The sequence below is a fragment of the Phodopus roborovskii genome, unplaced genomic scaffold (assembly GCF_943737965.1).
Source record: "Phodopus roborovskii unplaced genomic scaffold, PHOROB, whole genome shotgun sequence".
In the NCBI taxonomy this organism is placed as follows: Eukaryota; Metazoa; Chordata; class Mammalia; order Rodentia; family Cricetidae; genus Phodopus; species Phodopus roborovskii.
In genome coordinates this window covers 4,979,330-4,990,376 of record NW_026126558.1, presented here as the reverse complement: position 1 = coordinate 4,990,376, position 11,047 = coordinate 4,979,330, and positions in this window count along the sequence as shown.

Below are 11,047 nucleotides of genomic sequence, written 5' to 3'. Positions count from 1 at the left end.
TCATTTACATGTCCACATGTCCATTTGCCCACTCATCTATGCATCTGTACACCCACCCTATCCATCCATTTATTAATATATCCATCTATCCATCCCTCCATCCCTTACCCATCCACCCAGCCCAACCCTCTGCCCTTCAGTTTATCCATTTATCTAAACAGAAAAAATTTACCTGATGAAACATTATTTTACCAAGTATAATAAAACCAGAAATATAAAGTCTTAATGGCTTATTTCATATTTCCAAGGTCTCCATTTCACTGTATACTTTTTATCAGAAACATGTTAAAATGGACCTTCTATCTTCTTGACTGTAACCAGGTTTCTGCTGTGACTCCATGTCAGTAGTTTCCTATCTTGATTGTTACTTAGTAATCTCAAATTTCCCCATCCACATACACAAAACATATTGATGTTACTTTTATAGCTGGCTAATGCCTTTTATTTTTATTGTATATTAGTTTTTTTGGTCACAGGATAACATTATTTTCAAGTTCTAAATGGCACCTTGTATAGAAAATTCACTAATTAATTTTGACAAATACCTGTAGGTCAGCAGTTATGTACCAGACTGTTAAAGTGGACATGTAGTGCTGGGGTGCAGCGGTGAAGTGGTTAAGGGTGTCTGCCAATGGAGCTTGCACCTTAGTGAAGCAGTGGGAGCTCAAGTGCTCTCTTGGCTACATGGAAACTAGCTATAAAAAATGAAAGACTATTTTAATTCTAGGTAAAACTAAAATTGAGGAATTTGCATCATAATTTAACACCACAGTTTCCTTGATATATGTCACAGTAACACAAACGTTGCTAAAAAGTGGATATCAGTAAGTTTTTCTGTGGTGAACTTTTTCTGGCTTCTGTAATTATTCTTACAAAGTCACCAGCCTGTCCTCACTAGTCATCACCCACTTTCCTTCTCATTATGATCTGCATTTAACACACATGCCTTCTGCAGAACCCTTGGATCTTGGCCACCACTACCTCCAGTCTGTATTATGAAACCATTTTGATTCTCAAATGGATATAATAATTTTGCTTTTATGTTGAGACCTATGAATACTTCATAATGAGCCAAATATGAATTTGTCACTTTTTTGGCATCAAGCATATTAGATTTTCATTTTGTCTGACTTGACTAGAAACATCAGAATATTCTATTCTGTTTTGTGCTGCATGATGAATATCACCTGACTGACAATCCAAGTAATATTTTCTTTGACATCTTCATATATTTTGATATATATTCTGTTACTACTTTTTTCTCACCAATTCCACCTTATTCTTTTAATAACTAATAAACATTTTCATTTGTAAGTCATTTTTGTTATGAAGGAGAAAAGAAAGTCACATCACCATACTGTCTTGAATGATCAGATCAGAGCTGAACCTTGATGAGATGGTTCACTTACTTCTATCTGTAATCCAGTTCCAAACTGTGGTTTGATATAGTAAGTTGTTCTTCTACTTAACAATGCATAGTCACTGTTTTTATTTTAAGAACAGTAGAAGGAACACAAAATAGCACTGGCACATGGAGGAGGGCCTAGGCCCTGCCCCAAATGTTATAACACACTTTGAAGACTTTCCTATGGAAGGCCTCACCCTCCCTGGGGAGCAGAAAGGGGATAGGCTGGGGTTTGGTGGGGGTGATAGGGAAGGATGGAAGGATGAGGGAACTGGGATTGACATGTAAAATAACCTTGTTTCAAATTTAAGTAAAAAAAGAAAAAAAAACAAACAAAATATAAGCTCCCATTTTAATATGGTTTTTGAGTTGACTAGAACATTCAATGGCTTAGCTATAATTTGAGTGCATCTTCGCAGAGAGTCTGTAGTTAGAAACTTGGTCTTAAATGCAGCATATTGGTTAGTAGAGCCCTTAAGAGGTGTGGTCTGCTGAAAGATGACCAGATCCCAAAGGTACTGCATTCAGAGGGATTGATTCTGGTCTTATGGGCATCCTGTTCTAATATGTTATAAGCCTGACCGTCCCTGAATCTTTCCCATGTGCTGCTTGTCTCCCTCTTGGACATACTTTCATTATTGTGATGTGCCAAGAATGGCCTTACCAGAAATGAGGTCATAACACCTTCCCTTAGACTTCTAAAACTGTGAGCTAAATAAATTTTTTTTTAAAATAAAATATCCAGCCTTAGGTATTTTGTTATAGCAACAGAAAACAGTAAGACAAATGAGTTAGAATCTTCTTTATGGATTATCTTGGGGTTTTTATTGCTGTGAAGAGACACCATAACCATGGCAAATCTTACAGAGAAAACATTTAATTGGGGTGGCTTGCTTACAGTTTCAGAGGTTCAGCCCATTATCATCATGATGGGAAGCAGGGCAATGTGCAGACAGACATGGTACTGAAGTAATAGCTGAGAGTCCTACATCTTGCAAGCAACAGGAAATCAACAGAGACACTGGGCAGTATCCTGAGCATAGGAAACTTCAAAGCTTACCCTCACAGTGACACTTTCTCCAACAAGGCCATACCCACTCCAACAAAGCCACACCTCCTAATAGTGCCACTCTATGAAATTATGTGGGTCAATTACATTCAAACTGCCACACTGTTACTTAAAGATAATATGAGATATAGATTTAGATTGATTAAAACCAAATTATTCTCTTTAGCGAGGGTGACTGTCCCTACCTAAATTCATGTTTAATAGTTCTCCACATTAACATTAACTTCCATCTCCGGGTTCTGTTTTTAATCAGCCATATAGACTGCATCCCAGTAAAACTCAGAGATCATAGCCAGGATTTTCTGGATAATTTCTCCAAAAAACATGGTGAGTTTTCTGAATAATGTGTGCTTCATTCACTGCTAGATACACACAGCCTTTGGCTAGAACCACTTCTTTGAATTGTGATGGTTTGACACACAATGTCCTAAAGTTACACATTGCTTGACTTTATGCTGACAGTGGAGATGTGGATTGAAGTGTAAGTGCATGAGGGTGTTTATGGTGAAGATGCAGTCAAGGACACTGTTGTGACACCGATTAAGACTCAGATTACTTACTGGCAGGCATCAACAACACTGGGTCTACCCTTAGATTATATTAGTTTTCTTCTTGAATTTCTTTACCACTAGGAGTAAGTGAATCTCTCTCCTCTCTCTTCCCCTCTCATTTTTGAAGGGAATTCTTGGCTTCTAATAAGGAAAAGTTGGGTTGTAATTCTATAGAACAGTCAGGCTTGTGGTGTTGGGATGGAACCTCACACAAACACTTACTGGTTTGCTTCTAGAGTGGTTATAGTCTATTGTGGAATTATGGTCTTATAGCTCTCACTGATAAATTCTAAGCATGCTCTATTGCTGAGCCATGCCCTTCCTCCCTCTCATAGGCTCTGTGTTCTTCTGTACGTGTTCTTCTGTAAGTGTGTATGCACATTCTTATGAGTGTGTGCAGGTGTATATATATACATGTGTGTGGAGGCCATAGGTCAACATCAGGTATTTTCCTCTATGCTTTCCACCTTATCTTAATTGTTTAAAAATTAGCTTTACTATTAAAAATTGGAAATAACAAACATCATGTACCAAATTAACAAGAACCAAAGTCTGCCACCTAATTTTTTGAGACAGTTTCTCACCAAAACTGGAACTCATCCATTCAACTAGGTTGGTTGACCATTGAGCTCCAAGGATATATCTGTACCCCCAACCCCCTTCCCCAGCACTGTGGTTATACATGTGTGTCACCATGCCCAGCTTTATATGTGGGTGCTGGGGATCTGAACACATCTTTATACTTGCCATTAGGCACTTTACTGACTGAATCATCTCTCGGGCTTCATGCTATAAAGTTCTTAACCACACTTTTCTATCACTTCTCAACTACTTAGCTCAATGGTAACTAGCTCAGGACCCTGAACCCAAGCCTGGCTCAGATTCTTCTAATTTTGCCACTTGTTAGCTGTATCACTCTTTCAAGAGTTTAAAAGTTTTAATTCTTCATCCAGATTGGGTTAATTTTTATATGATGTAAGGGGTGTATATGTGTGTGTGTTGGGGGGGGGTCCCTCACTCTTTTGCATGCACCATTTTCTGCAGAAAATAAGTTCTCTTCTCTATTGTATATTTGGCACTCTTGCCAAAGATCACTTGACATTCTACATCTCTAGTCATTCTGTTCTGCTATGCTGGTGTGTCTGTTTTTTATGTTAGTTCCTTACCATTTTGATAACTACAGTTTTATGTGTACATTAAAGTCAGGAAATGTGGGGTCACTGACTTTGTTTTCCTTCTCAAGGTTCTGGTTGTTCATAGTCCTTTGAGATTCCTATTTCTACAAAGCAGTAAACCAGAAAGAAAAGGAGGAGGAGGGAGGGAAAGAGAGGTAGGGGAAGGGAGAGAGAGGGAAAAGGAGAGAGAGAGAGATTTAAAAACAATGTGAAGATTTTGCAGGGATTATGTTAACTCTAAAGTGTTCTGACTATTGTAGTTTAAAAATTATTGTATCTTAGAATCCAGGAACATGAGGTTTCTTTCCATTTATTTATGGTTTCTTTAATTCCCCTTGACAATAATTTGCAGTTTTCACTGTACAAGTCTTCACCTCCTTGGATAAATTTATTCTTAAGTAGTTTAGTCTTTTTGATGTTGGAAGTGGTCTTTTTTGTGCTCTTTATTGTGGGTTTGTAGAAATACAACTGATTTTATATCCTAAACTTTGTTATTTTTGATTATTGTGTCTTTGTGGGTTTGTGTCTGTATGTGTTATGTGCATGTGAGTACAGATGCCAACAGAGGCCAGGAGAGGGCATCAAATCTCAGGGAGTTGATGTTACAGGTGGTTGTGAGCCACCTAACCTGGAACCACATTCAGGTCCTCTGGAAGTGCAGCAAGCACTCTTAACCACTGAGCCATCTCTCCGGCCCTGCAAGTGTTTTCTTTAATTATTTTTAATTGAACTTACTGTCATACAATATATTTTAACTATACTTTCACCTTCCCCAGCTCCTCCCAGCTGCTCCCCACCTCCCCACTCACTCAACTTCATGCCCTTTTTCTTTGTTTAAAAGAAAAACCAAGAAACATACATATACACACATACAGAAACTCCCCCCAAAACATTATATATATATATATATATATATATATATATATATATATATATATATGACCAATAAGACAAAAAATGCTCAAACAAAGCAAAATGAGACAAATCTACAAAAGTACTATTGAGTTCATTTTCTGTTGGCCAACTACTCCTGGGCATGGAGCCTACCTACCTTGAAGTTTGGTTAATATACTCTGTGAGACTCCAATGGAGAAAACTAAATTTTCCTTTGCCAGTGGGTATCAATTGCAGATAGCTTCAGGGTTAGGTGTGGAAGCTTGTGTCCACTTACGCTGTTGGCACTTGAACCTCATCTAGTTTGAATCTGTGCCGGTCTTATGTGCTGCCACAGTCTCTGTGAGTTGCTACTTGCATCAGTTCTGTTGTGACTTGAAGACACTGTTTCCTTGCAGTAATCCACCACCTCTGACTCTTAACTCTTAGAATCTTTCCACCTCCTTTTCGGTATAGATCACTGAGCAGTGAGGGGAGGATTTGATGAAGACATCTCATTTAGGGCAAGTGCTCCAAAGCCTCTCACTCCCTACACATTGTCCAGTTATGGGTCTCTCTGTTAGATCCCATGTACTGCAAGAGAAGCGTTTCTGATGATGGCTGAGGGAGGCACTAATTTGAGTTCCAGGCTAGTGTCAATTCTTTTAATTTCCTTTTAGAAATGTTCATTGTGAATTTGTAGAAATGCAACTTATTTTTGAGTGTTGATTTTGTGTCTGTATTTTCTTAAATCCAGTTTTTAACTTTAACAGTTTTCCTTCTAAGTATATTCTTTAGAATTTTCTTCATATAAGACTGTGCTGTCTGTAAATAGAAATCATCTGACTCTCCCTCTTCATTTGGTACCTTAAAATTTTCATTTCTTTCTACCTGATTTCTTTGACTAAAATTTCTATTGTCTTGAACAGAAATAGCCAAGGTCAGTGCCCTTGTCTTGTTACTGATCTGAGATGGGAAATTTTTTCAGTCTTTCATCATTGAGTATGATGATAGCTATGGGTTTTTTGGTTTGTTTGTTTTTTTTTTTAATAACTTGTCATTTTGAGAACATGTCTTTCTACTCTAATTTATTGAGTTTTTTGGTTTTTTTTAAATCATGGAGAGGTGGTGAGTTTCTGAATAATGTTTTCTGCATCAGTTGAGATAATCATGAGTTTTTCTCCCTTCGCTTTTGATTGATTTTTCCAGGGGGGGAAAAATCGCACATGGTCCTGACATACAGTCTTTTTAATGTACTGCCAAATTATTATTATTATTATTATTATTATTATTATTATTATTATTATTATGTGTGTCTTTGTATATGCTGTAATGTATGCAAATGTGCTTGGGCAGAGGCCAGATGTGTCCTATTTGTGTCCTGTCACTCTTAGTCCCTCAAGAGAAAGTCTGTCACTCAGGCTGTGACTAGCAAGCCCCCGAGAGCCTTCTGTCTCACTGCTCTAACCCTTTCCCTCAGCCAGTGCTAGGGTTACAGGTACATGCACAGTCATGAAAAACATTTTTAAAAAAAGATTTATCACCAAGTTCTTTTCAATTTAAAAGTTTTATACATTTTACAATGTATTTGTATCTTATCGAATCCCTCCATATCCCCCTTCCACTTCTCCTGGATCTCCCTAACATATCCTTCTCTCAACTTCATGTGTTCTTATTTTAAATAACTCACTGAGTCCAAATAGTACTGTTCATATACACATGAGTCTGGAACCATCCCCTGGAGCGTGGACAGCCTACCAATGCCATGCCTGACTTATCTGTGTGGGTTCTGAGGACTGGAACTCATGCTTTCACAGCAAGTACTCTTACTGAGCTGAGCTGAGCTGAGCTGGTGCTGCCGTGTGCTGTGGAGTCTGATTTGCTGGATTTTGTTGAGGATTTTGCAGCATACTAAGACATGTTCTTGCTCTGCCATTTTCTTTTCTCAAGCTGTCTTCATCTGACTTTGGATCTGGAGTAGTGGCTGCTTCAGAGAATGAGTATGTTAGGAAAGGCTACCTTAGTGTTTAGGGCTGGTATTAATTCTTCTAGTATTTGGTCCATCTGATTCTGGACTTCTCTTTGTTGGAGAGTTCTTGGTTCCTAATTCAGTGCCTAAACATGTTATAGTTTATTTAGAATTTCTGTTTCATCTTGAGTCTAGTTTAAGTAATTTGCATATTTCTAGGCATTTGTCCATTTCATCTGTATTTATCCAATTTATATGGTGTAGAATTGTTCATAATGCTTCTTATTTTTATAAAATGAATGCTAATTGTTCTCTCTCCCTCCCCCATCCTTCCTTTCCTTCCTTCCATCTTCTGAAATGGGGTCTTGTTATATAACCCAGGCTGACCTCAAACTGTAGATCTTCCTGCATCAGCCTTCCATGTATTAGGATTATAGGTTTGCATAAACACACTTAGCTCCCACTTTATTTTTGTTGATTCTGTTCTTTTCTTCTCCATTTCATTCACCCCCAGCTTCACTATGCCCTCCCTTCAGTTAGCTGTCACTTACTTAGCTCTGTAAGATGAACAGTTTGATTAGGTGTGTACAGTCCAGGCACAGATGCTGAAGATGGCAGAGTAACCTGGACTGCACTGAGAGCTAAGAGCAGACTCTGCTTTTCTTCATTCCCAGTATAATTGCTTCCCAGGAGGCAGGTAGAAATGTCCCTGCTCAAGTCACAAGCAGAGTAGGGTATAGAAAGGAAGTGAGGCCTTATCTTGCCAGTTGCGTGACTGTGGACCCAACTGCATAACCACCACGAGCTAGTTTTGCTATCAGAGATGATTCCATAAAAGTCTTAGTCATTTGTTAGAGCTAATTGTATATATCTGAACTATGGCAGGGAGCAGGAGCCCTGGTGCAGGGCGGTGTCCTCCCTCAAGCACTAGACCACATAGGTCTGTCACAGAAAACAGAATGGTCACATACTCTGGGTAACAGCTTAACACCTCTGATGTGTCACAGGATGTGATGTTCTTTTCTTCATCTTCTTTCTGTTATATTTGCTCCTGCAGGACTTCCACACAAGGCCAGACTTACATTGACACCATTGTGAAAGCTCAACTACATCCTCTCAACTGTTGCTGTACAGACTAAGTGACCTCAGGTTCCTTTGTTCCTGGCTGGCCTCAAATTCAGAGACTCACTGCATAGACTGTGTCCTCCAGGACTCCTGTGAGAACTGCACTAGACACTTTCTCCAGATGCACAAATGCTGAGGAAAGAAGGCCCTGCAAACCAAAAGGAAAGTACACTAATGGTCTCTGGCCAGCTCCCACCCTGCCTTCCCCTCCCCAATGGTACTGAGTCAGAGAGCAATGTGCTTGACAGAGATGGAGCTTTCTGCCTGATATCTCTCTCTCTCTTTCTCACCCACCCACCCACACACACACACACACTTTCTCTGATAGACTTCTCACTATGTGGCCTTGACTGTCCTGGAGCTCACTATGTAGACTTTACTAGCCATAAACTCAAAGATCTACCTGCTTCTGTCTCCTGAGATTAAAGGCAGGCCCACTACTCCCAGCTGTCTGAGTTTTTAGTGCTGTTTATTTGTTCTTTGGCTTGACCCAATGGCATCTATCTCAGTTCTTTAAGAAATAAAACCCCAATCTCATAGAAATGGCTTGAGATCATGTTATAATTAAAATCTTTTAAAAATATTTTAGTTGTTTTCATTTACTATGGGAAAGTGAAAAGGTTATCATACAAATGAATAAATACTTTTTTTCACACGTGTACTCAGGAGAGACCCAGAAATCAGACTGCTATAAAAGAAACATATTCCTTGTCTGATGACTACTTTATACATCATGCTGGCTTGCCTGGATTGAGGGTATCGCTGGGGTATTTCCCGATTCTATGACAGAGACAAATCCCACCCATTAAAGCCTTGTTTAGAAACCTGACATTTGACCTTCTTTTGGAGAAAAGAGTTGGGAGGACCCAAGGAAGATATCCTTTTAGATGTTAGAACAAATTTTCTTTTAGCTATTGTCTTTTATTATCAGTGCTAGAGTTGCCTTACACAGCTTCAGAGGGGTGGCTTCCATGGTGAGAGGGAAAAGAAGCCAATACTTCTCTCTTGATCACTGTGCTAATGGCAGTGGTAAAAGCCACTGAGCTGAGGTATTCCCAATATTATTATTGTCTTACCCACCAGACACACTAGTATAGCAGGCATCATGACAGGGTAATGCTCTAGTCAGAGGCCAGATCTTTGTTTAGCAACATTTCATTTATTTAAAAATGTGAGCTGGGCATCCTGACACATGCTTTTAATCCCAGTACTCAAGAGGCAGAGAGCTAGGGGTATTTCTGAATTTGAGGCATGCCTGGTCTACATGGTGAGCTCCAGGCTAACCTGGGTTCCATATTGAGACATTTTTTAAAGAGCATGAGAGAAGAAATCACCTAACATCTAACACAGGTCTTACATTCTCCATATTTGTCTTATTTTCAAAATTTAAAAACTGGGTCTCACATAGCTAAGACTATCGTTAAACTTCTGGTCCTCCTAGCTCTTTCCTAACTGCTGGGATTACAGGTGTAGTCGACCATGCTTGTTTTTCCCTTGAAGCCAGCTTCTGGTTATATGACTAGCAATTACTCAGTTCACCTCACCACCAATAATGTACTTTCCTTTCTCTTTAACAAACTAACAAACAAACAAACAACCTTTGTTGTTGTTTAGACAGAGTATCCTAAGTTTCCCAGTCTGGCTTTTATTGAATATTAAGTAGAATTCCCACTGCCACATTATATAAAAAACCTGCAAGAACATGCTATTCCTATCCCAACAATAAGAAAGTCCAGACCTTCTAGGAAAGTTCCACTTTGTGATAGTTAACTAGTTAAGATACAGCTATTTCAAGGTTTCTAACACAGTTCTAGGGGAACTACCAAAAGGTTACTAAACCATACTGGATACCTATTGGAGCTCTTAAATGTTCTTACTTGAAGAGATCAGTCAATAACTTACAAGCAGAAGAAACTCATCTTTAAGGCCACGGGGCTGGTGCATCAAGAGAGATGAAGTCACCGCCCAGTGTTAGTATGTTAGTTATTATAAGGTGAATAGTAATTTTGGTAATTGCAACCTCTTCTTAGGAACTGCTAATTGGTGGTACTTTTCACAGAACCTAGAAAAAGAAGAATCTGGAAACAAAAGGTTTATACATGCTTAAATGGAACTTTCCAGTGTGAGAGAAAAAAACTGCTGAATGTAGCAATAAAATTATAGTTACAACAACAGTAAAATCTGTGGTAGCGCTGAGGTCATCTGCCATGGTCCTCCCTAGAAGGTCAGAAATAGGCCATAGGTCAGAATTGCCTGCTTGGGTTAGCAAACAGGTAAAGCTGACAACCTGATTCAGAGCCCCAGAACCCACATAAAAGTAGAAGGAAAGAGTGGTGGTGGTGGCGGGAGAATTGACTCTGACTGCCACACGTGCACACCCATACACTCTCACAGATCTCATTTTCACACTATCCAACAGTGGGCGCCTCATAAGTGGTAACTGAACTGAGACATGGCAAATTTGGGTGACCCATCTCTGTCCCCATATACGGGAATCATTCTGGTAGCCAGGATCTCTCTGTTTTTCAAACTTAATGATTCTCTCTTCCAAACCTTTCTGGACCAGCATGGATGAATTCTTCAACACATGAATGAACTATTGTTTGAATCTCTTGTTCATCTCAATCCCCCTATTTTTCTACTTTCTCATCAATTCACCCACTTATCCATGTGTCTGTTTATCTATTCACTTACCTGCCAACTATTTATCTACCCAACCACCTAACAACTCATAGCCATAAATAAACACACACACCTTTCTTCAGGTTTTTAAAATTCCTTTTTGCTTGACCTCTGGTCACTCTTTCAGCTGCACTGGAAAGGAAGTGTTCTGAGCAGTGTACCAAAGTAATTCCCTCTGCATGAGTGGTGAGTCCTCTA